The sequence below is a fragment of the Euleptes europaea genome, chromosome 1 (genome assembly GCF_029931775.1).
Source record: "Euleptes europaea isolate rEulEur1 chromosome 1, rEulEur1.hap1, whole genome shotgun sequence".
Classification (NCBI taxonomy): Eukaryota; Metazoa; Chordata; class Lepidosauria; order Squamata; family Sphaerodactylidae; genus Euleptes; species Euleptes europaea.
Genome location: NC_079312.1, coordinates 143,832,562 through 143,856,150, shown reverse-complemented (window position 1 = coordinate 143,856,150; position 23,589 = coordinate 143,832,562). Strand labels below are relative to the sequence as shown.

Sequence of the window (23,589 nt, the reverse complement as noted above, 5' to 3'; positions counted from 1 at the left end):
GAAACAAGCATTCTTTGGTCCACAATCCTCAGGCAAAAAAATCAGATGGGTCAAGTCTGCACAAAACGGGCTCTGTGAGTTGGGGATCCTGGGTGTCTATTATACTGAATTAGCCCAAGCTGTTATTCATGCTGAGAAACACAGGGATTAACAAGTTCCATTAGCAATGGTATCCTTTGCAGGATCAAAGGCACAGCTCTGTAATTTTTTTCTTTTTGTGGCCTCTGAATATGCCTCCCTACTCACAGAAAGGTCATTTTAAAATTTTATTTTCATAGAGATATTTTTCTGTGCTACATGTAACATAGGCTTACCAGGTCCCTCCTCTGCTCCGGCAGAAGGCTATGGGGCTGTGGGTATGATTGCGCGGACCTTTACCACTCAAACTAAGAGGAAAAGGCCCCTCGCGAGGCAGCACTTCCAGTTGGGGATTAAAAACTGGCCCAGACACCCACATTTCAGCTTGGTGTCATCAGCTCGTTAAAGAAACCCTCTTGAATCTTTAACCACCTGTCTCTGAGCAGCCCCATTCCCAGTTCACACAGCCCAAGAATGGAACTGAGACCAAATTGAAACCAATATTGGGCCTAATGAATAAGGGGATTTCAGGGGCCTTGTGGAAATGATGAAAGATTCTGATTTATTTCAAGGGTATTTGTTTTTTTCACATGACCAACTCAAAGCCTTGAATATCAGAAGAAGCAGATGTTACAGTAAATAGTATTCAGGAGAACAGGGAAGTAATAATGTCTAAATTAAGGATGGTCCGCATCTCTATTCCGAGTGAGTCATTCCATTTTCCCAATAACAGCCTGGGGCAAGGGCTGTATTTTGACACATAAACCAATTCAGATAAGAAAGGACCTTTCAAGATGCAACCAAAGAGTGAAACTCTATTTCCTCATGCTCATTCCTTTACTGCAAGTTATGACAATGCAGATGTATTTCATTCAAGGTATTATACTTATTTTGTGGATGTTTGGTACCTCTAAGACCAGAATGTATCAAAATAGATACTGTATTAGAAGAATTTTAAATGCATACAGTCAGGCGGTATCTGTGGATTTACTTTACTGCTAGAAATAATGGTTACAATAAACTACTAATCCAGGGGATTTCCAGATTCCTCTGTGGGTCTCAATGAACTCTGTCTGTGTGATTGGCACATGGTCGTTTTAGCTTTGTTGGCATTCCATGCATTTCAGTCATGCTGTACAAGTTATATCTGTTCCAGCTGAATAGCACATACTGTGTGTACAAATGATGCACAATGGATTGCCTCCATAAATATAAAAATGAAACATAAATGAGAAGTATTAACGTCTGATTCATAGGATCCTCTGACTGCTCCCCATCTTGCATTCCTCTGCTGGCTTTAAACAGGCTTTTGGTAAAGTGATAGTCTGACAGCTCATTCTTGAAGTTGGGGGCTGAATGGAGGCAGGCTGAATGGAGTTGGGCTGAATGGAGGCGGGCAAGGGCCCATGCCACTAGCATCATCTAAACTGGCATGGGCACTGGCGGAAGAAGAGTTAGGCCGGCACAATAGGGCAGTGGTCAGTGCTGTTGCAGGAGAGGTGGCGCAACTGCCGTGCCAGTGCCAGAATGGCAGAGGGGCCCACGCCATCGTTAAAGGGGGCTTCCCCAGCGTTAGTTCCATTCCTAAGGACTTTTGGTCAAGGAACACCCACTTTTTGTGGTGTAAAGCTATGCCAGGTATTTACCTGGTGCGGCCCATTGAGCCACATGCAAGTGGCCTCCCAAGGGGAATGCTCACCTCGGTGTGCCCCGCCCACTGTTCCCTGGAGGCTTTGGAATCTGACCAAGTGCCTGGCCAATGGGTTGATGGGTAATCCCTCATAAGCACCACTTCACTCAAGCACCACCTCTGACAGGTAAGGCTTGTGTGGCTTGAGATGCTGTTGGACAGCTTCCCAAGGTGTGGACTTAAAGCTTTTGGCCACTCTGTCTCCAGCAGGGCATCCAGATAGAAGGCTATCCCTTGCTGGGAGGGGGTTCCATGGCCCACGCCCAAGTCTACCCATGGGACTTAGCATGAGGCTGCTGGCACTCACTCTGGTGGCTAGAGACTTAGCCATCCCCCTTCCCAGCCTCTCCTCGTACTTTGAACTGATGCCCCCCGGGAGAGTGAGGTTCACATGGCATGTGGTCAAGCTCTCCCGGCCAGAATTTCTTTCAGGTACAACAGAGGCGCCTTCCTGGAATCTGGGGTCCCATGGACAACATTGCGGGTTAGAAGATAGCCTCTCCTGACTCTCAGCTGTCATGCCCTCCCCACCTGGGCCGGTACAGCGCCCTGTGGAAGCTGAGGTCACCCCCAAGATGTGGATACACTCCCCGCCAACCACTCATCCCTACCATGACACCCAGTCCTTTGCAGCCAGCCCTCAAAGCTTGCTGGGGAGACAATGGCAGCCCCAGCATCTGTGGAGGTGTTTGAGCATGCCCTGTCCGAGGTGAGCCTGAAGGAGACCATGAGTTTGGGTCCACAACCCAAGCCTATGCTCTCATTGCAGGTTGATGGTCTCGCCACAACTTATTGCTTGCCCCGTTGGGAGATCTGGGACAGACGCCACATCCCAGACATGGCTGGAACAGTCCAGAGGCCAAAGGGTCTGGTGCTCATGCCACCAGTGGTGGGGACACCACATCTGATGGTCATCCGGTGCACCGCCACCCACCCCATGCTGCATCCAATCTCATCCTCAACATGGCAAGGACCACAGTCTCTGGGGACCCACCAATACAGCCCTGTGCCCTGGTCTGTTTCCAGGCTCCTGGAGAGGTGGGCTGCCAGCAAGGTGGTTGTAACTCCAACACTGCCTCCCCAGCTATCAATCCAATGCCTGAACCACCCATAGGAAAGGAAGCTCGATGGCAACCCCTGTCGGCCGGACCAAACCAGATTCACCCTCCATTGATCCCCCCAACTGCTTCACTGAAAGGTCGCTTGGCAGCCCTACTGGGCAGGCCTGTCGACTGCCGTGGCTGCCCCCCATCCTTAATAAAGCTCATTTGCTCTTTGGCTGTGCTTCTTGTCTCTATAGGTGGGGGGCTGGGAACTTGGAGGCTTGGAGGCCAGAGAGTCTCGGCCTCAAAACATGGGGCTCACATGGAGCTTCATGGAACCACTAGTGTGGGGCTGCCACACACAGATGCTGCGAGTCACATCTGCAGTGTGTCCCCTAACAGCAGGCTATCAGCATTCCACACCAACTGGCAGGGTTGACAGCAAGATCCGTCGGCCCCTCCTGTGTCAAGCTGGGCTGCACTCACGACAGTGGTGTATGTCCAAGCTCAGACAATGGCAGACCCTCAACCTGTCTTTAGGGGGCCTAGTTCATCACTTGTTGAAAGACAGGACAAGCCGCTGGAGAGAGGCAGCGGTGGCTGGGGACTGGCAGGAGGGGTGGCCAGGCATTGCCCCCTCTGACAATTTCCGGGGCCCAATGGTAGCTTCCCCCGGGGGGGGGGCGACGGCTATCGCTTAGAAACCTGCAGCAGCCACATAGGGGGCTGTGGTTGCCAGACAACTGTGCCCAGCACACCACCACCTGCCTGAGGGTGATGCCACTGTCAGGGGGATCTCTGAGAAAGCCCCTTCCTGAGGCTTAGCCCCACCATGGAACTCCCTGACAATAGAACCACCTCTCAATTTCCATGCGGTCACAGCCGAGTTTTGGTGCACCCCCCACGGCCCATGGCAGCACCCAGTGACTGGGAGGTGGCTGGTGGATATGGGATGGGCACTTCCCACCCACCACCCGTCTTGCCCTAATCGTGCAACAGCCCTCTCTCATGCCGCCTGGGCACAGGGTCCAAGGAAGAGGCCATTGGGTGTGGCAACCATTGGGCATGGCTGCCCCCTCGCAACACAGCCCGGCTCCGGCCCCTTCATGGCCACGGGAATGCCCATCTGATCAGGAGGGCTATGCCCATGGCCAAAGGGCCCCAGGGCGCTAATTTGCAAGTGCAGGTATAGAACCAATTGCCTTCTCAATCTGAGAGAAGAGCAATGCACACAGGTCTGCACAACCCAAATATTTGCTGTCGACATGTGTGCCGCGGCCAAACTCTTACCCTCCCCCAGACCCTTGGGGGGAAGTCCCTTTCAGTAAAAGATAGCACCATCCACAGGGAGTCTGGTGAAGCTGGCTTGGCACCCCAGCTGGCTCACCACAGATGTCCTACATCCATGCGACCCTGGCCTCCCGGTGGGAACCTCCTGTTCCACACAATGCAGATCACCTGAGGTAAGCAGCAGGGCCTCTTTGGCCTGGATTGTACTGACAGGTTGATTGTCAAAGGGGGACTGGTGGGGAAAGTTTCAAGCCGCCACACCACTGCTGTCCTGTTAGCAATCCCTCGCATGGCCCCTTTCACTGGCCATGGCCATTGTGTTTGTGGCGGAACGGGGTGGAAACCACCACAGAGAATTGGCCAGTTGTCTCCGGCTGCTCACCTTGGCCCTTCCTCCCCACAAGCACCACTGTAGTCAGACCCCCACCCCACATGGCCCCTCCTTTGGGTCCTTTGGGACAAGGGTGGGCAGCCCTTGATGAATGGCTATATGTTGCAGCATGGCACACACTGTGAAGAGCTACCCAATGTGCTCTGTCTGCATCGCTCAGTGGCCCCCTGTATGATGAAGGCAGCAGAACCTCATCTTCAGTTGGTTGAATGCTCTCTTAATGACCATGTGGGTTTTTCAATGTAGTTGGTGCAATCAGTGGGCTCGTAGGCATGGTAGGGGGTCAGCTGATAGGCTCTCAGAGGGTAACCCTGGTCACCTGTGAGGGTATGTGAAAGCAGCCAGGATTAGCAGCTCATCCCAGGTGGAGCTCTCATCCTGTCCAGGACCCTCACCCCACCTATACACTCACCGAGAAGCCACTCCTTGCACTCTGGTCATGTCTCGAGGAGATGGACACCAGGTCAGTGAAGATGCCACGATAGTTGCACACCACGTGGAAGTGGTGGCAATTGTGATAGATGTGCTGATCCTTGCATGGGGCAATCAGGGCAAGGTGTGTGCAGTCCATGGCCCTGATGACATTGGGAAAGCCGGCCACAGACTGGAAACCTGCACAGATTGGGGTGACCTGGGCCGCTTCAGTAGGGAACTGTACATGGGCATGGATGTTGAAGACCATGGCACCCAGGAAGGCATGGTGACCCTCCCATCACTTGGAAGTCATGACACCCAGGGGCCCATAACTGCTCACACTTGCCCCTGCCATCTGGATCCTAGCAAGGGAGGCTTGGCCAGGGCCGCCTGTGGCCCAATGGCAGCTCCAGCTGCTGGCGAGGGAGAGGGGCACTGGGGGTCCATGGAGGAGCCAGTGGAGCTGACTCTGAATGTCGTTCGGGACTCCAAACCCCTCAACCCAGGGCCCTCCTAGGAAGGTAGGAAAGTGGCTGGTGTGACCTTTGGGGGACATTGGGGAGGGGTGTTGCTGTGATGACAGACTTCTCCTTGCAGGTGTGGCTCCTGTTGCTGTGACCTTCGAGTCACCGGCCATCGGGCTTCTGTGCACCCTGGGCCCGGCAGAGCTAAGAGTGGAGGCTGGCAAGGTGGTCCAGAGTTCCCTGGGCATCTTGCATGCCCTCAACCTCCTCCACGGAGGCCACTGAGTAGGGCTCCCCTTGCCAGCCCCAGCCCCATGCAAAGAGAGCCGCGGGCTGGTCCCTCCTACCCTGGGCCTAACCCTCCTCTTGATGAAGGGGAGGCTGGGCCAGCCCACAGCCCCGCACTTGAGCTCCCAGAGAGCAGCCCATCCCCTGACCTACTCCTTATGGGCTGCTATCAAGAGGGAGTTGCTGGAGGCCCAACGTGAGTGGTGGGAAATGACAGAACAGGCCTATCGGTGGATGGAGACGCTGGCCGTTTATGTGGCTGCCTCCAGGGGCCACCTGGTCACAATGCTTGGACTGACCCAGAACATCGTTGAAGGGGCAGGTGCAGGGGGCCCTGGACATTGTGACAGACATGATGGTCCCCGCCCCCCTGCCATTTCCCTCTCTCCATGCCCATGAGGGCTTCCCTGGGGCTGCGTGCCTGTGTCAAGGGGTGTCCCTCCCAGCGATGAGCCCGATGCTAACCCTCACCCCACAACTCCACTGTTGCCTGCATCTTTGGGGGGGGAGCTGGCAAATCAGGGGCACATGGTGGCTTGTAGCGAGTGAGTCAGCGAGGCTGCTGCCCCACCCATTTACATGACCCCATCCATCCTCCTGGCTGGCCCTGGGAGAAATCCCAACTGGAGCCCTCTGGCTATACTCCGCTGGCCTCTAACGGGGCAAGCAGATGCCCAGCCATGCCCACAACCATCACCTGATCCCATGCTCCTCCCCACCTCGCCAGTGGCCAGCTGCCTGCATGTCTGCCTTCTCAACTTCAAGCTGCTCATGCGGGCCTGCCCCCATCACCCCAGTGCTCCCATGCCATCATGCACCATCCATTTGTTTTCTGCTTTTCTGCATTTTTCCTTGCCATTCCACGGCACAGCAAACACCTTAGAAGCCAGCCCTGCTGCGCCGTTGCTCTGCCACTCTCGGCCATGGCTGTTACGCCAAGCAGAGGCGTTTCCTTTTATTGGGGGGAAATTAGCTGGAGAATGGTAAAGCTTTGCAAGAGGTTGATATGGGGAACTTTAAACCAATTTTTATGCCAGATGAGCACACCAGTGGAAAAGGTTCGCAATAAAGTAGCATTTTGTGAATTTTAAGGGTTTTATTAAAATATTCAAATTAGTTTGCACATACACACAAAATTCTCAATACATACAGAACTCAGAAAGTAATGGTTTGAGGGGATGGCCACAAAGATTGAAGGTACCCAGGGGAAAATACCGTATATTTACCTTCTGAAGAGCAAGGTCCAGACAGAGGCAGCTGTGTGGAGACAAATAGCGACCTGCGCTACTTGCAAGGAAAGGAAAATGATACACGCAAGTATTGTGGCTTACATTTTGGATCCAGGAAAAGTGCTAGCAATTTGCTGTGGCAAATGGGGATATATTTATACCACTAGATGTAGCTGGAGGCTATGGCTTACTGTGCCTGGCAATGTCTGGGGATGGCTGGTCATTACCAGTGATAAAGGCTTGATTGGATTGGATTGGATTATCAAAGGCTTGATTGGATTATGAGGAGGCAGAAGAATAGAACTTGGAGGTGAGGCCTATCAGAAACAGAATTGAGGTATTTGTGGCTGAGTACCGGAGCCCTGACCTGGGTGGCCCAGGCTAGCCTGATCTCGTCAGATCTCAGAAGCTAAGCAGGGTCAGCCCTGGTTAGTATTTGGATGGGAGACCACCAAGGAAGACCAGGGTTGCTGTGCAGAGGAAGGCACTGGCAAACCACCTCTGTTAGTCTCTTGCCATGAAAACCACAAAAAGGGGTCGCCATAAGTCGGTTGCGACTTGACGGCACTTTACACGCGCGCACACACACACACACACACACACTGGAGCATAGGGCTATAGAATTGGAAATGAAGGTGAGACTGGAAAGGGCCTGGCAGGGTGAGTCTGAGGGCTTGGCTGGCTACTCAATGAGATTAGGAGTCCATCTGAATGGAGTTGATGAGATTTGGCAAGGTGTATCTGGTCTATTGCAGGAGAGCTATAGGAATGCTAAAAAGTCTGTCCTTTGTCTCTTTGTCTTCACTGCACCATCAATGTTCCTTTCAGGGGAAAGCATGGTAAGCAGCATGGTGTTGCCCAGTCAGCTTCTGTAGTATTAGCACAAACAAAATGGATGCGAGAAGACCCCTGTCTGTCTTAGACTATATGGCACTCTTCCATCCTTGCACACTAGCTCCAGTCCTGAACACCATGCTGGGTGTACCAGGGCAGCCTAGGGCTATTAGCATACCATAACATGGCGTGGCTCCCTCTCCCTTAGGAGTGAGCTGTGAGTGTTCAAACTGAGTGCACTTTAGGGCTATGTGGTGACGGAACATTCAATCACTACTGCCATAAGCATAATTCACATAAATCCCAAACAACCACTTGCATAAGCATTATGTAAAATATCCTAAACTCTACATTTTTTTAACCTTCATTTTTATTTCTATTTATTCCTTTGCTAGATTTCAATGTCAGTTTCCAAAGTGATGTACAACTTTAAAAGACTACAGGGTTCCTAGTCCAGCTTGATCAGTGTGTCCCCAGATTAATATCTGGTACCACCATTTAGAAGCCCAAATAAATACATCAAGTTTTGAAGTACTGCCTGTGCTCTACATAAATCAGGTCTTTGTAATTTATTACTCTAATTGTCTTTATAGCAAAGTTTCCTTTAAAAATATTTTAAAAAATTCAACGAACCAATTTCATGTACAACAACCTCATATACAGAACTATACAAAAATGACTAGACTACATTCTTACAATCGACAAATGCATGACAAAATGTATAGGATGTGAAAATCCCCATTTATACTACCATGGCAGTTTTAAGCTTACTTTCATGGCAAATCTTCATTTCATTACCTCATATATTTGATAAAAGGAAAAGAAACATCTTCTAGGGTAGATGTAATATTTCCTTTTATTTAAAAATTTGCAGATGGTTGTGATGAGTTCTTAAAGGCTCCACTTTTAGCCTGAGGAGATGTTGCTTCTATGTTGGCACACACTGTCATTCCTGACAGTAACAGAACCTCTTCATCCAGAAGCATACTAAAAGGTTCAGAGGCTCAGAACACATAAAGTGCTTAAAACAAAACTAAATGCAGAGGCCAAAGCAAAAGTTTTAAATGTTATAATTAGTTCCATAGGGAAAGCAGCTAAAATAAGTAAGCAAGTAAGTAAGTAAATAAAAGGTATACAAAAATACTTTTATCACATTTGTTTACATGCCAGGCATATTTTTTGGAACATACTGGGAATTTCTGGAGCAGGTAAAGCTGGGCTCAATGGTGAATTGAAGAAAATGGAAATCCAGTAAATATTTCGGCCAGCAACAAAAAGCCCATGCGCACAATATGTTGTGTAACAAAACACTGGATTATTTTCCTTCAACCAGAGGTGCCAGGGATTAAACCTGGGATCCTATGCATGCAATTTCCCAGCTGCCTCAACACCCTCTTATTCCCTCTAATTCCTTTTACTGGTGCAATGTTTGGGGAATATTCTTCCACTGTTCACTCTGAAAATAGGGTATGCAAAAGTATTTTTATTAATGCTGGTGGGATAGAGTTGTGACAACAGGGAGGGAGACTTCTTTGATGGAGGGTTACAAACTGCCTGTTTTTTTATTGAACATTCATGGCTAAAAGACAGGTTCTAGTTCAGCCTTTATCCTGCTGTCTCCCACTGTGCAGCTCCAATTGCACACTTTTGAATATCCTTCTTCCAAATTTTAAAAACTTTGAACCCCTTAATAATCGGTAAGTTTTGAAATAAAAAAAGCATCCTGGGTAATACCATCATTTTAATCACCGATACTCTACCCCACAATGATAAGGGTATTTTTTCCCAATTTGTCAAATCGGTATTTATTTGTTGCCATGTTTTTTCATAATTATTTTTAAATAGGTTAAAGTTGTTAGGAGTTAACCATATTCCCAGATATTTTACTTTATGTTCTATACCAAAACCTGTTACTCTCGCTAATTCCTGCTGCTGCAAGAGTGTAATATTTTTGACCAATATTTTAGTTTTATTTTTGTTTATTTTAAAGCCTGCAAGTTTTCCGTAAACCTCAATCATTTTGCTCCATTCAGCTATCTGAGTAATAGGATCAGTTAAAAAACACACTAAATCATCTGCATATGCCTTAACTTTATAATGATTTCTCCCTATTTTATAACCTACAATCTCTGCATTCATTCTAATTTTTCTCATCAATACCTCTAAAATAATAATAAACAACAGTGGTGAAAGAGGGCACCCTTGTCTGGTGCCCTTTTGTATTTCAAATTGTGATGATAATTCTCCATTAATTATTAGCTTAGCAGTTTGACAAGTATAAATATTTCCAATAACCTTTTGAAATTTATCACCAAAACCCATATATTCTAACACTTTCCTCATAAAATTCCAATTTACATTGTCAAACGCTTTTTCTGCATCTAAAAATATCATTGCAAAAGGTGTATTATCAAATTCTGCATATTCTAGTAAGTCTAACACAACTCTAACATTTTGATTGATTAACCTCCCCGGAAGGAATCCTGCTTGGTCTTCATGTATAATACTATTAAGAATTTTCTTCAATCTATTCGCTAAAATCATCACAAACATTTTATAATCATTGTTTAATAATGATATTGGTCTATAGTTTTTAACTTCCATTAAATCAGCGTTTGGTTTAGGTATTAAAACTATATTTGCTTTCTTCCAGGTATTTGGAATGGATCCTCCCTGTATACAATTATTCATAACTCTCAATAAATTTGGTGATAGTTGATCCATAAAAGTTTTGTAATAAAGATTTGTGAAGCCATCTTCTCCTGGTGCTTTGTTTAATTTACTTTTCTTTATTACTGATTTTAACTCCTCTAATGTTATTTCTGCATCTAATAATTCTTTCTGTTCCTGTGAGATTTTATCCCATACAAATTGTGTTAAATATTTTTCTATCTCTTTTTCTAAAACTATTCCCTGTGTATAAAGATTAGAATAATAATCTATAAAAGTTTCTGTAATTTTTTGTTTATCTAATAAAATTTTTCCATCCTTCCTTATTTTCAATATTGGCTTTCTCCTCTCTTTATGTTTAAGTTGCCATGCTAACATTTTGCCTGGTTTATTTGAATGTTCAAAAAATCTTTGTCTATTATATAATATTTTTCTTTCTATATCGGTAGTTAATAAAATCTCATATTGTTGTTGCCAAGTTTTTATTTTATCAATCTGTTCTTGTTTAAGTAATTTGGTTTGTGCTTTTCTTAACTGTATTTCCGCCTGTTTAATTTCCTCCAGTATTTTTTTCTTTTTTGACTCTCTTTCTCTAAACCACCGCGAGTTTTGTTGTATTAAAATGCCTCTTATCACTGCTTTCCCCGCATCCCAGACAACATCTTCAGATGTGCCTTTATTTATGTTATCTTGAAAATAATGTTGTATTTCTACTTTTATTTTGTCTGTAATTTTCTTATTTTTTAATAAATATTCATTAATATGCCAAGATTTGTTTTTCTTAATTCCCAAATTCATTTGCAACAACAGTGCATTATGATCTGAAAGAACCTTCGGTAAAATTTCAAGGTCATCTAGTTTGCATATAATATCTTTAGATAGCCAAATCATATCTATTCTAGAGTGAGATTTATGTCTTGAAGAGTAAAAAGTATATCCCTTTTTATTACCTTTTTTCATTCTCCACGCATCAAACATTTCCCATTGTTCTGTTAAATGATCAAAAATACCAGGTATTTTACCTTCAAATTTCCCCTTTAATTTAAGTGTATAGATTGACTGCCAATTTTGGTGAAATTCTGACAGAAGATATTTAATGCTGTCATTACAACTTAAGTCATGCACCAGCTGGCAGAAGTTGGCTACATTATGTTTTTTCTCTAGCAAGGGCTGTGACCAAGGACAGGGCTGCTGTCAGAAGAAAAAAGGGAAAGAGGGGCCACAGGTGGTAAAAGATGCATTGATTTGGTCTTAAAGTTTTGGAAGCTGCTGGTTGCCAAATAAGGCATGGAATGAAACTTCATTGGGAAAAAATACAGAGAGGGTAAAGTGTTTGTATCAGCCAGATGCTGTCTGACATCCTGTGAGTTGTGACACTTGGCCCCTGAACGCACTAGCAACTTACCTCGCAAATTACACGCATCCAATACAGAAGAATCCAAACCGCCTTTAAATTCCTGTTCCCACCGCGCCTCCTTTCCCCGCTGCACTTGAAAATCCCCAGACCGGCACGCTTCCACGCATGCCCAGTCGGCGCTCCAAGCAAGGACTGCGATTGGTCCAGCATTAGTAAGGGAGGCGGGGGGAGTGCGGGGGTTGGCTGGCAGCAGGAAGTGGGATGGCAGCAGGAAGTGGATTGAGGACACATTGCATGTTACCACTTTAAGGCACTGAGTGTGGAGGACGTTTTATTTTTTTAACTCGCCTTATCAGCAGATCCTCTTACTGCGGAGAAACTGCGCTCTGGAGACGTCCTGGGAATCCTTCGGGTGAGATGAAGTGGGAACATGCAAGGAAACCCCGCAGAAATCGGAGCTGCAAATGGTAAGTGCGGACACGGCCTTAGTCAGGTATCTGTCCTCATGCTCCTTGTTTGTACATGACCCATCTTAATGGGTTACTTTACAGAATGCAGCATTTTACCAGACAGTTACTTTGGCACTGGCTGGCAATTACATATCCAGATGAAACTATTAGAGAATGATGTATTATTAGCATGTTCATTCATGTGGGTGAGCCAGTGACTGTCTATGAGCTGTAATATAATAACTCATTGAGAATTCAAGACCAGATTTTCCTCCCCCAGTACTAGCATAGCGAAGATAGAAAGATGGTTATTGTCAGCAGCTGCAATTGTCAGTGATCACTGTGCTTGTTTCTCTTGTATACGTTTGAGGTTTGCACAGCAACATCACAGGGTATAACACTTAGAACATAAGAACATAACTTGCATTTTATAGCCAAACGATTACACCATTCTTTGAAATATATCATCTGTGTCTGTTGAATTAAATTACATTTCTCAGAACGCATGCATAGGATTGGGCTGCATGGCTCAAAGATGTCCCTTCTTTATCTCACACTGTTGCCCACTAACCCAGTTGTTATAAAACAAACAAAAAGTTCCATTTAGAAAGGCACAACTGTGCTGTGCTTTCAGCCAATGAGAACTGTATGTTCTAGGTAGTGCCGCACCAATGAAAGCAGTGTATTCTGGCTAGCATGGGATCAATCAGAGCTCTGCTTATATCAGCTGAGTCACAGCTTGGCTCAGGTTCCCAGAAGTAGCTTCTCCTACAGTTATCAACCATCACCATGTCAGAGGAGCATGGGTGAGTACTTACAAGTGTACATAAAAAATAAAAAATTGCCTGTCATTAAAATTCTTCTCTGATAGAAGTGCTATTATCAGTGCCCTAATGTGGCCCTTATATATCACTCATACATAAGAAATGGCGATACTGTGAACACATCCCCTTTAGAACAGTGTTCTATGCCATCGAGCTGTTTCACACAGCACACTGTTTCCTGGAACATATTCACAGCATTTAAATAAAATATTACTGTATTTGATCCCAGGTTTGTTGTCTAAATTACAGTGAAACAGCCTCCTGCCCAGTGGAAACAGAACTGTACAGTGAACATCACCGACCTTCACAGTTTGAGCAGCTCCATCACTATGGGGTAACCGATCTCTTATACACATAGTAGCTGTCAGATAATTCTTCTTTACATACAATCACAATGCCTGAGAACCTTTTATGAATAACTGTAGCCCTGTGAAATCTTCTTTTGTCACTTCTATCAGATATGAGCCTTTGTAGCTTATCTTTGTTGGTGCTTGAAATCCTCTGCGCTATTGTACAAGTCAAGAAAAACAAAATTAAAATACGCCAATGCAAAGTAATGCTTTCTCATAATGTTGACAATGCAACTATAGCATGTTACAAATGATTAGATTTTTTCTCACCAAGTACACAGATGCTGTACTGAACTGTTTATCTCACAACCAAGATTAGTGTCCCCCATATTAGCAACAAGCCAAAACAGCTCTATTTCCTACCTTATCATCTCTTCAACAAAAGTATATGTTTCTCAATCCACTGAGCATACCTTGCCTGTGTGTTTGCAAACACACATGCAAACACACACACACACACACACACACACTCCCCTTTACGTAGTGAACCTGTTGCTACTTCTCTCTCCCTGCTTCCCACAATAAAACATTGGAACATACAAAATAATCCTGAGCATAAAAATTGTCCTTTTCATCACTGGTGTACACCAAATCAACACTATCACTGTGCTATCCACAACAACTCCAGCATCTCTTTCCTGGTTAGTCTCCACCTGTGTAGACCCCATCACTATATATGTAAAGTTAGGATCAACCATAACTCCCGAAGTGCATCATTTCACATTTACTTAGGCTGAACCTGATTGCCATGGTGTTTCCTACTCACCCAGTTTGGAGACATCCTCTTGAATCTCTTCACGTTTCTTTAGGTCTTTCACCATCCCAAATAATATGGTGTCATTTGCAAAACTGGTCACTTTACTACCCATTTCTGTTCCAGACAATTTATGAACAAATTGAATAGCACTAGTCCTAGCTTGTTGCTAATATGGGGGACACTTTCCTCTATTTTAAGTAGGGTTGACAAGTCCCTCTTCACCATTGGCAGGAGGTTTTGGGGACAGAGCCTGAGGAGGGCAGGGTTTGGGGAAGGGAGGGACATCAATGCCATAGAGTCCAATGGCCAAAGTGGCCATTTTCTCCAGATGAACTGATCTCCATTGGCCAGAGATCAATTGTAATAGCAGGAGATTTCCAGCCAGTACCTGGAGGTTGGCAACCCTAATTGTAAGAACTGTTCCTTTACTCATCTGCTTCCTTCTATATAACAATACACCACAGAGGCCGTATCATATGTATACACTGCTCTGGGCTTATAGGGTGGTACAGATATTTTCATAAATTGATTTATGAACCTTGAAAATTATTATTACAAGAAGCTAAATTTTAGCAAATCAGATTCAACTCCTCCTGACAAAAGCAAAAATAGTGGCAGACTTCATGAGAGTGAATTAAATTGAAACCCCTAACCCATTTTATCTTCCATCTTTCAGTGTTCACTATCTTTTACACGCATGCAAACGTACACACACATATATACATATACACTTAATAGTTCATCTCCCTGAGAGCTAAACAACTAATATACAAACATATTCAATAATAAGTATTGCAAAGTGTTGTTTTATAACTTAAAATTATAAGCAGGTTTACCTTTACTGAGTAGCTGCCATCCACCCAGTAACTCTTCTAATAATATAATGATTGCTGAGAAAGTCAGTGTGTCGTTGGCTGTCCTCAGATAGATGAGCTGCAGTCTTTTGCATTCCCCCCTGTAATTAAGCCAATTATAGCTTGCATGATATGCCTGCATACTGTTAATATTTCTTTGTGTATGAAAAGCACAAAGGACCATTATGCCCATCTAGCATTTGTTCATCCTATGATTTTCAAGTTAAGAGAGTGTCAGCCCATTCCTCACCTTTCGGCAGCCAGGGACGGCATGGCCGAGGCGCCGTCATGGCACCTACAAACCCATTTCCTGGCCGCTGAAAGGCTTTAAAAAGCCTTTCACCAGCTTTTAAAATTTTAAATGGGGCATTTTACACCATTGAGAACAGTGAGGTTGCACCTGCAAAAAAGCAGTCACAGCAATGCCGTTCTCCCTGCCAGCGTGCTGGGCCAAAAGGGGACAGGAAGCTGCCTACTGGCAGCTCCATTCCTGGCACATCCCGGGAACAACCCTTGGGATGCTGGCGCAGGCCTTTGCACCAGTAGGACCCCGGTAGAAGGCCCAGCCAGCATCCCTAGGTGGCGCTGCCATGGCAGCACCGGGAGGACAGCGTCCGGGCCTCCCTATTGGCGTCTAGCCCATCCTGGACGGCCTAAGTAATGTCGACACCGGCAGCCCAAATGCCGGCACAGCCCCTTCTTGGCCTCCAAAGGACTTTGGTCCTTGAGGTCAGGAATGGGCTGCCGGAGTGTGACCTGCCATATTAACTGACCCTTTTTACATGTGTGTGCTTGTAAAGTGCCATCAAGTTGGAGCCGACTTATGGCGACCCTTTCGGGGGCTTTCAAGGCAAGAGACGAACAGAGGTGGTTTGCCAGTGCCTTCCTCTGCACAGCAACCCTGGTATTCCTTCGTGGTCTCCCATCCAAACACTAACCAGGGCTGACCCTGCTTCGCTTCTGAGATCTGATGAGATCAGGCTAGGGTTTTTATGTGATGTACATTATGTTGTATGGCTGATTCCATGCAATGTGTCAATGTGTCTTTTTTTCTTTCAAAAGCTTATTTATATGTCTTAGAACTTTTTATGTGCTATTAGTGGTTTCCAACCAGGATCAACCATTTCGTATTTATTCAGGTGTTAATGGACTGGGTGAATATTCACCGCAAACAGTCTGAATAAATGTTACCACTTGCACAGCACCTGTTGAGCCACCGCATCTCTGCAGGACACCTTAGTTTCAAATGAGTGAATCTGATCCTAAGAAGTGTGAACAGATTTCTTCTTATTGGACCGCCCCTCATCTCACTCCCATCTGTGGAGTGGTGCTTGGGGAACAGGGACATGGCAGCAATTTTGCCCCTTCCCACTCCACACTGTAGTCTATTATGTGGCTATTAGTCCATGTGTGTTCACATGACACAACAGAAATATATGATCCTTGTGCTTATGGATTGCTGAATCTAGATCCCTGAACTGAAATTCCCCAATTCTTCCTTGCTGTCACAGCCCCCTGCTTCCTTCCAAGCACCATTTTCCCTGCTTCAATCCCCCACAGTGGCCATTTCTCCCCATCCCACACCACTGGAAGGTTTTTCCAGTTTAACAAAATTGGTAACTGACAGATCATGATAGCATTATAATATTATAGGGACATGTCAATTACTGATTTAAAAAATCCCTTTAGTGACAGGGTGGAGAATGGTGGCCGCAGAGGTCTGGGCAGGGAAAGTGTGGGGAACCCTGCCATATGGAAGCCCTTTTGTGGCTGCACTTAATTAGCTGCTACAGTGGCATTGCAAAAACCACAGATAACTGATATTGTGTAGAAGACCCCATAATGAGGCATCATATGAAACAATGCTTCCCAGCAGGTCTACTGGCATCTGACCTTGAAGGCAGCTATAGAGAGCCAAGGCTCAAAATCCTCCTTTCAGCTTGCCCGGTACAGTGTCATGCTGTTTTTCTTCTAGACAGAATAAGGAAATCCCTGTTCCAGCACAACTTCCTTGTCACTTCTAGCAAAAAGTGAAGTACTGCATTGCCATGAAGGTAAGTGAGCAGTTGTGGTGGCAGATCTCTGCTCAAAGCTGAGGAGAGGGGTGAAAAAGGGATCTCAAGACTTGGCTGAAGGCCGCTACTTTGAGGACCAGAGCCTGCTACAATCACTGGGATGCCTCCTTCCATGAACACTATGAGTTGGGGCTTAATCACTGGTTTACAGACAGTGAAATCTGGCATTAGCAGCTAACCCTTCCAATGCCCTTAAGTGACCTGTCTATGCTTCTATCTCATTCTATTAAACCCCAGATATGCTAGGTCTATACTAGTTTTTCTTTCGTATAAACAAGATGAGAATTCAACTACATTTCCTGACCTACTTTGTACAGTCATTTCTAACTCTGATAACTCCATTCTGAGTATGTTTTATCCCCCAGATCTATCATATTGACTTCAAGAAGTGGGTGGAAATAAAATTTTAATAAGAGAAAAATGAGAATACAACAACGAAGGAAAATGAAAATACAACAAAAGAAAAAAAATATCATTACTAAAATACTCATAATACAAATTCTTGAGAAGAAACTAAGACCGTGCTGCTAATATAACTAAAATATCCATAATAGTGAACCAAGCACTATTCTATTTATCTAAAATCCGCCTGATTGTCACTTCCCTCCCTCTCTGCGATTTACACATTGGAGTGTTTTTTCCATCTTAGAAATTGTTACATTCCAGTGAGTGTCCAGTTCCTCTGTATTTTGTCATTATTATAATACGTCAACTCAATTAAAGCATAGGTTTCGTTAACCTTATCAAGCCAATTATTTAAATCAGGGAATTTTTTGCTTTTTCAATATCTCACAAGATTTGTTTTTGCAACGGTTAGTATATGGAAAAACATAACTTGAATAATCTTTGGTTTATCTGGAAAATAATTTAATAAAATTGTTTCTGGTCTTACTGGAATAACAATTTCAAGGCTGCTGGATATGATTTCAATCACTTTTATTCATCCAATATGTTTGGGCTCTACTGCAGCTCCACCACATGCGTAGAAAATCTGCGCCAGCTGAATCACAATACCAACATTTACTAGAATTTTATCCAAGTTGCACATTTTTTGAACTCTGCTTGGGGAAAGATGCCACATATGTGTCATCTTAAATAAATTTTCTCTAAATGCAAGACTTATTATAAAATTTAGACCTTTTGTGAATATAAAGTTCCTTTCCCCCCCATCCAACTCATAACCTAATTTTTTATTCAATTTCTCTTGAAAAGGAGGATTAATTGTCCTATTCTTCTGTACTAATATTCCATATACCTTACTTTTAGAAATTTAATCTGATTTCAATAATTGTTCATATTCATTAAGAATTCTGGGTATCAACTCACCCAGAATAATTATCAATTTATCATTATCAGAATAATTATCAATTAAATAATTTTTTATTTGAAGATACTTAAAGGGGGCCAACACTTTTTTTACTTCCTCTGGGATCTCTGTGTAAGAGATTATTTGTAAATTTTTAAACCAGTGTAAATATTTATCAAACTCTTTTAAAATATTTTAATCCATAAATGTTTGCCAATATTATCAGCTGTCATATCTGCCATTATTGACGCTAATAATGATTAATCTCTGCTTAATGTGATCTATGCTTAATCTATGCTTAATCTGATCACAAGCTCCAATTAAGGTATTTATAATGCCATAATCATAATAATTTCCTTTATTGGTTCTTGTAGGTTATCCGGGCTGTGTAACCGTGGTCTTGGAATTTTCTTTCCTGACGTTTCGCCAGCAACTGTGGCAGGCATCTTCAGAGGAGTAACACTGAAGGACAGTGTCTCTCAGTGTCAAGGGTGTAGGAAGAGTAATATATAGTCAGAAAGGGGTTGGGTTTGAGCTGAGTATTGTCCTGCAAAAGTAATGTGCTAATCATTGTCCTGTAAGTATCAAGATAATGTGCTAATGATGGTATGGTATGTTAATATGGAACCATTGTATCCTGAAGTAATCTGTTAATGTGTGTAATCCAAAGCTAATCTGCATGGCTATTGTTGAATGTTGTCTTTGTTAGTCTGGAGGTTTTTTAGAACAGGAAGCCAAGCCTTATTCATTCTTAAACTCTCCTCTTTTCTGTTAAAGTTGTGCTGATGTTTATGAATTTCAATGGCTTCTCTGTGCAACAAGTTACTTCCTATGGGATCAAGAATTTTATGAACAGATTGATGGAGTAGCTATGGGAAGTCCACTCAGTCCAGTAATAGCAAACTTTTACATGGAATATTTTGAAAAGACAGCATTAGAATCAGCACCTTACAAACCTACAGTCTGGTTCAGGTTCGTAGATGATACATTTACTATTTGGAGCCATGGTGAAGAAAAATTAATGGACTTTCTAAGCCATCTTAATAATATCCATCCAAACATTCAGTTTACCATGGAAAAGGAAATTGAGGGTAAACTCCCATTTCTTGATACCCTTATCATCCGTAAAACAAACTTTCAGTTAGGTCACATTCTCTAAAAGTGCCTTATTTGAGTTTTCTATGTTAATATCATTACTATATCATCCGCATATAAACTAATTTTGTATTCCAATCCATTAATACTAACTCCTTTTATAAATCTATTATATTTATACTAATTACTAAAGGTTCTAGTGAGATGGCAAATAATAAGGGAGATAAGGGACATGCTTGCCGAACCCCTCTAGAAATTTTAAAGGGGGCTGTGAAGCCTCCTCTCTGGATCTCTTACCTTCTACACTAGATTGCCTTTGTGAGCCTTTTCTACTGCATAGTCTCACTGAAAGAAGCCAATCTCTTTTTATTCTCATCTTGCTTTGCTTCACATCTTTTTCTTTTTTAAGCATACACTTCAAAAACTCTTTTACACCTCACTTTGACCTTGTCCGTATTGGCTGCATTGCAGCCTGATTAAATATATTTCACAAAGCTCCACATATGGTTGCAAGTATATGTCATTTTTCTGCAGCTCCCAAAATTGTAAACTGGCTGATGGAGGAATCTCTTCTGCATGGTTAGCAATCTCTATTTCTAGCAAGTCATGATCTTTGATATGGGACTTTCTGCACTGGTCTACTTTTTCCCCTCCGTTAATTTTTCTTCCCGTAAACTAATTTGGCTTTTGTCAGGGTGGGTCTTACGTTGGCTCTAGGAGAATTCCATTGATCCACTTTGTGGCCACAGTAGACACAACCACAGGAGCAGCTGATTATACAGCATCAGTGCTTTTGATCAAAGGAATTCATCATACATCCATAATGAATTAGAAACCAGTAATTAGCATGTGTATGTACAGGGGTAGAATTCTTTACATTAGGCCCTGGTTCTTATATGCAGGAAAATAAAGCGGCCATAAGCTAGCAAAACACTAAGATTATAGAATGGATTGCACCACTTCAGACTGCAGCAGAAAGATCACATTTTGGAATGTTCTCTTATATTAAAAACAACCTTAAGCGTTGTAGTCCATTTGGCCACTTCAGGCTCTACACCTGGATAATCAAGGCATGGTTTGCTGTAGAGCTCTGAAGTGGCTGAATGGACTATTACACTTGAGACCCATGGAGAAAGGTTCTACCCACTCATTTTGCTTCCTCTGCTGACTTTCTACTTACAAGTTGTTTTTAATATAGGAGAGCAAGTCCAAGATGAGATCATCCACCAGGATTATCTCAGAATGTAATGCCAAGCAGTGTTTTTACAAATGAGACCTTATGGGAAGCTGATAACAGAAGACAAACCATGGTGCTAGTTGAAGTGCACCTAGCACATGGTGCACCTAGTGTGCACTCCTATGTTATCATACCATACGTTATCACCATGGGTGGTAGACCTAGAGTGGATCTAAGTGGATTGCCTTAAGCAATAAACAATTGATTGTTTATTTGACTTACAAAATGGGTTAGTTACTTTGCTATTAAGGAATTCTCTCTTTTTTTTAATACATTTTTATTGGTTTTTTAAAACTATAAATTCTTCATAATTTTAACAACAATGTAAAAATAATATCACAATCACAATTACATTAATTGTTGTCTTAATTACCATTAAACATAAAAAATAAATCGACTTCCCCATCACCTCCATCTACCTCTTAATGAAGTGTTATTATCCTTCGTTAACATATTCTGATCCTAGTATTAATCTCATTCTAAAGTTTCATGTTATATAAAATTTTACATTCTGGATCAGAGTAAAAAGTAACCTTCCATTTTTCCCAGATCTTATACATTATCACAATGATTCCTTCAATTCTCCCCTTTTCCCTAGTTTCTCCAACTCCACCAGTTCTAACATTTAAATGATTTAATTCCTTTATTCTGAAACCTTTGTCCCTTTCCATTTGGCTGCATAAAATTGCAGCCAGTATAACATAAATTTAATCATATTAAACAACATCCTCTCCAATATTTTAGGGATATTTCCTGTTTAATCGATCTTATTTCAGTGTAAATCATATCCCAGATCCATATCACAAGTCCACCCCTTATAAAAAAAGGAGAAAAAACCAATATCCTTAGTACATTCCAACATTTTCCTTAAAGTAATAATCACATATTCCAGTATACTTTTATATCAATTGATAATCTATATAAGGAGGACTTGTTTACATAATCCCAAAATGATGTCTAAATCTTAATTCCACTACATCGTTAATAGCCATGCCACCCATCCACACTGTCAAAGCCTTCCAATCCAGCAATCATATTTAAATCAGCCCTTTAACCATAGTCTAATACTTCCTTCTGCAACTGAAATAAGTCAGTCAGGTATGGGAACAGGATTTCTTTATGCTCTCTCATTTCCTCAGACAGGGTGCGTGTCCAAAAATAATTCTTTCTGAGCTTCATTTCCATCATGGCTTCAATCTGTGTTCCTTGACCTGCTCTCTTCTTCCTTATATCCACACGTCCTTCCATGACTTTTTTAGATGAAAAGTCCATTTCTTGTATGTCTGATCTCTTTGTCACCAGCTGGTTACCTTCTTGGACTTCTGTCTTCTTCTTTGTATCCTTGTATTCTTCCATGACTTTTTGGACAGAAGAATCCATTACTTGTATGTCTGTATTTGTGGCCATCATTTGAATTTTCATGACTTTTATATCTTCTGTAACCAGATCCAACTTCTGATTACATACCTGTGATGATTGGTCAAGAGTCATCATCATTGAAATCAGTTGAGCCATCTGTGTTGATATCTGTTTTACTTGTTTAATTGTCGCCTCAGAATGTTTAGCAAGCATGTCGTGTACTTTTTTTTCCATGGTTAAATTCTGTAAAGTTTCCTTTAATTTCATAAGGGCAGGGCTATGAATTTAGCCAGATCAGGGAGAGGTTCCAGACATTTACATATGTAACTTAGTTAAAAAATTGATGGTCATCTAGCAGGAGTCCATTACATGTAGTTGATAGAGAATATTTCATTGACCAGCTTAATATCTTTTTCGGGTTGAAGAAGTGAGTATTTAAGCTTAAAATAACTTTTTAAAGTTGAAAATACCAACGAGTTTTACCAGACGCTCTAGATCGGCAGAACCAGGAAGTATTCCAGGAGTTGCCTCATCGCGGACCTTCTATCGTCTCTTCTCTATGGTTGTTACCTTCAGGAATGGTTTTGGTGTAACACGAGTAAGACAAATTTCCGGTCCTACGACCTTCTTCCTGTTGATTTGCTTGTAGAACAATAGAGAGGGATATTGAATGAAGCACAGAGTCTTCCGGTCAAGAAATCCTCTTTGTTGTAAAACGTGGCTGGAGGACCTTTTTTACCCCAAGCAAATTCTCAAAGGTTTCTCCTTCCCCTTCCTTTAAGAACGCGTCGGATTGGCAGATCTTACGTCAATCATTCAAGCTCGTTGTTTTAGTTTAAGTTGATCAGTTTGATAAGGCTCCTGCTGCTTTGTCTGATGGATCTCACGCAGCAAAATCATCCAGTTCAATTAAGGGAGGGAAACGGTTACCAGGAATGTTTTCTTCAACCCCCTGTTATTCGATAACGCCAGTGAAAAGCGAAGGATTCTTATCTACTCACTTGGGCATCTGGAGGTAAGGTTTTAATCTTGATGTAGTCCTTATGATGTTTATAAGGTGCTGGAGGGTAGATTCTAAAGCCGAAGTTGCGCGCTGGCGATTTCAATCCCTTCGTACCCACGGGATCAAACGTCTGAAACTCCGGGGGACTTAATAAAGCTTCCTCGGAGTATTCAGGAGATCAAACCACATATATGGCTGCAGGGAATTCCTGCTTCTCAGCCCACTTGCAAGGGCTGGATTGGGGTGCGGTAAAACACCCCAAATTACACGCAAACTTGGATTCTCCCCAGGAGCCCCTGGGAGGACGTAGCAATCAGCCCAGCGTCAGCACCGGAAGCCCGCTATTAAGGAATTCTCAAAGCAGTGAAAAGTTAAACAACCCTCTCCCATAAACTTCACAATAAACTTGACAACTGATAATCACAGCACAAGAAATGAATATTCCTCAAAAACCAATATCAAACCATTTATATCACTCTCCAAACAATCAATCCCCACAGACCAGATAATGATTACTCCTAACTGTTGACAG

The 23,589-nt window shown here is 43.2% G+C and overlaps 2 protein-coding genes across 2 annotated transcripts in view; both read right to left on the bottom strand.

The window, feature by feature from the left end:
- CACNG1 (calcium voltage-gated channel auxiliary subunit gamma 1) overlaps positions 1–23,589 on the bottom strand; it is a 309,034-nt gene that overhangs the window by 42,319 nt on the left and 243,126 nt on the right. The window lies entirely within an intron of this gene.
- Positions 1–23,589, bottom strand: part of CACNG4 (calcium voltage-gated channel auxiliary subunit gamma 4) — an 80,934-nt gene that overhangs the window by 16,419 nt on the left and 40,926 nt on the right. The gene's annotated exons all lie outside the window — the stretch shown is intronic.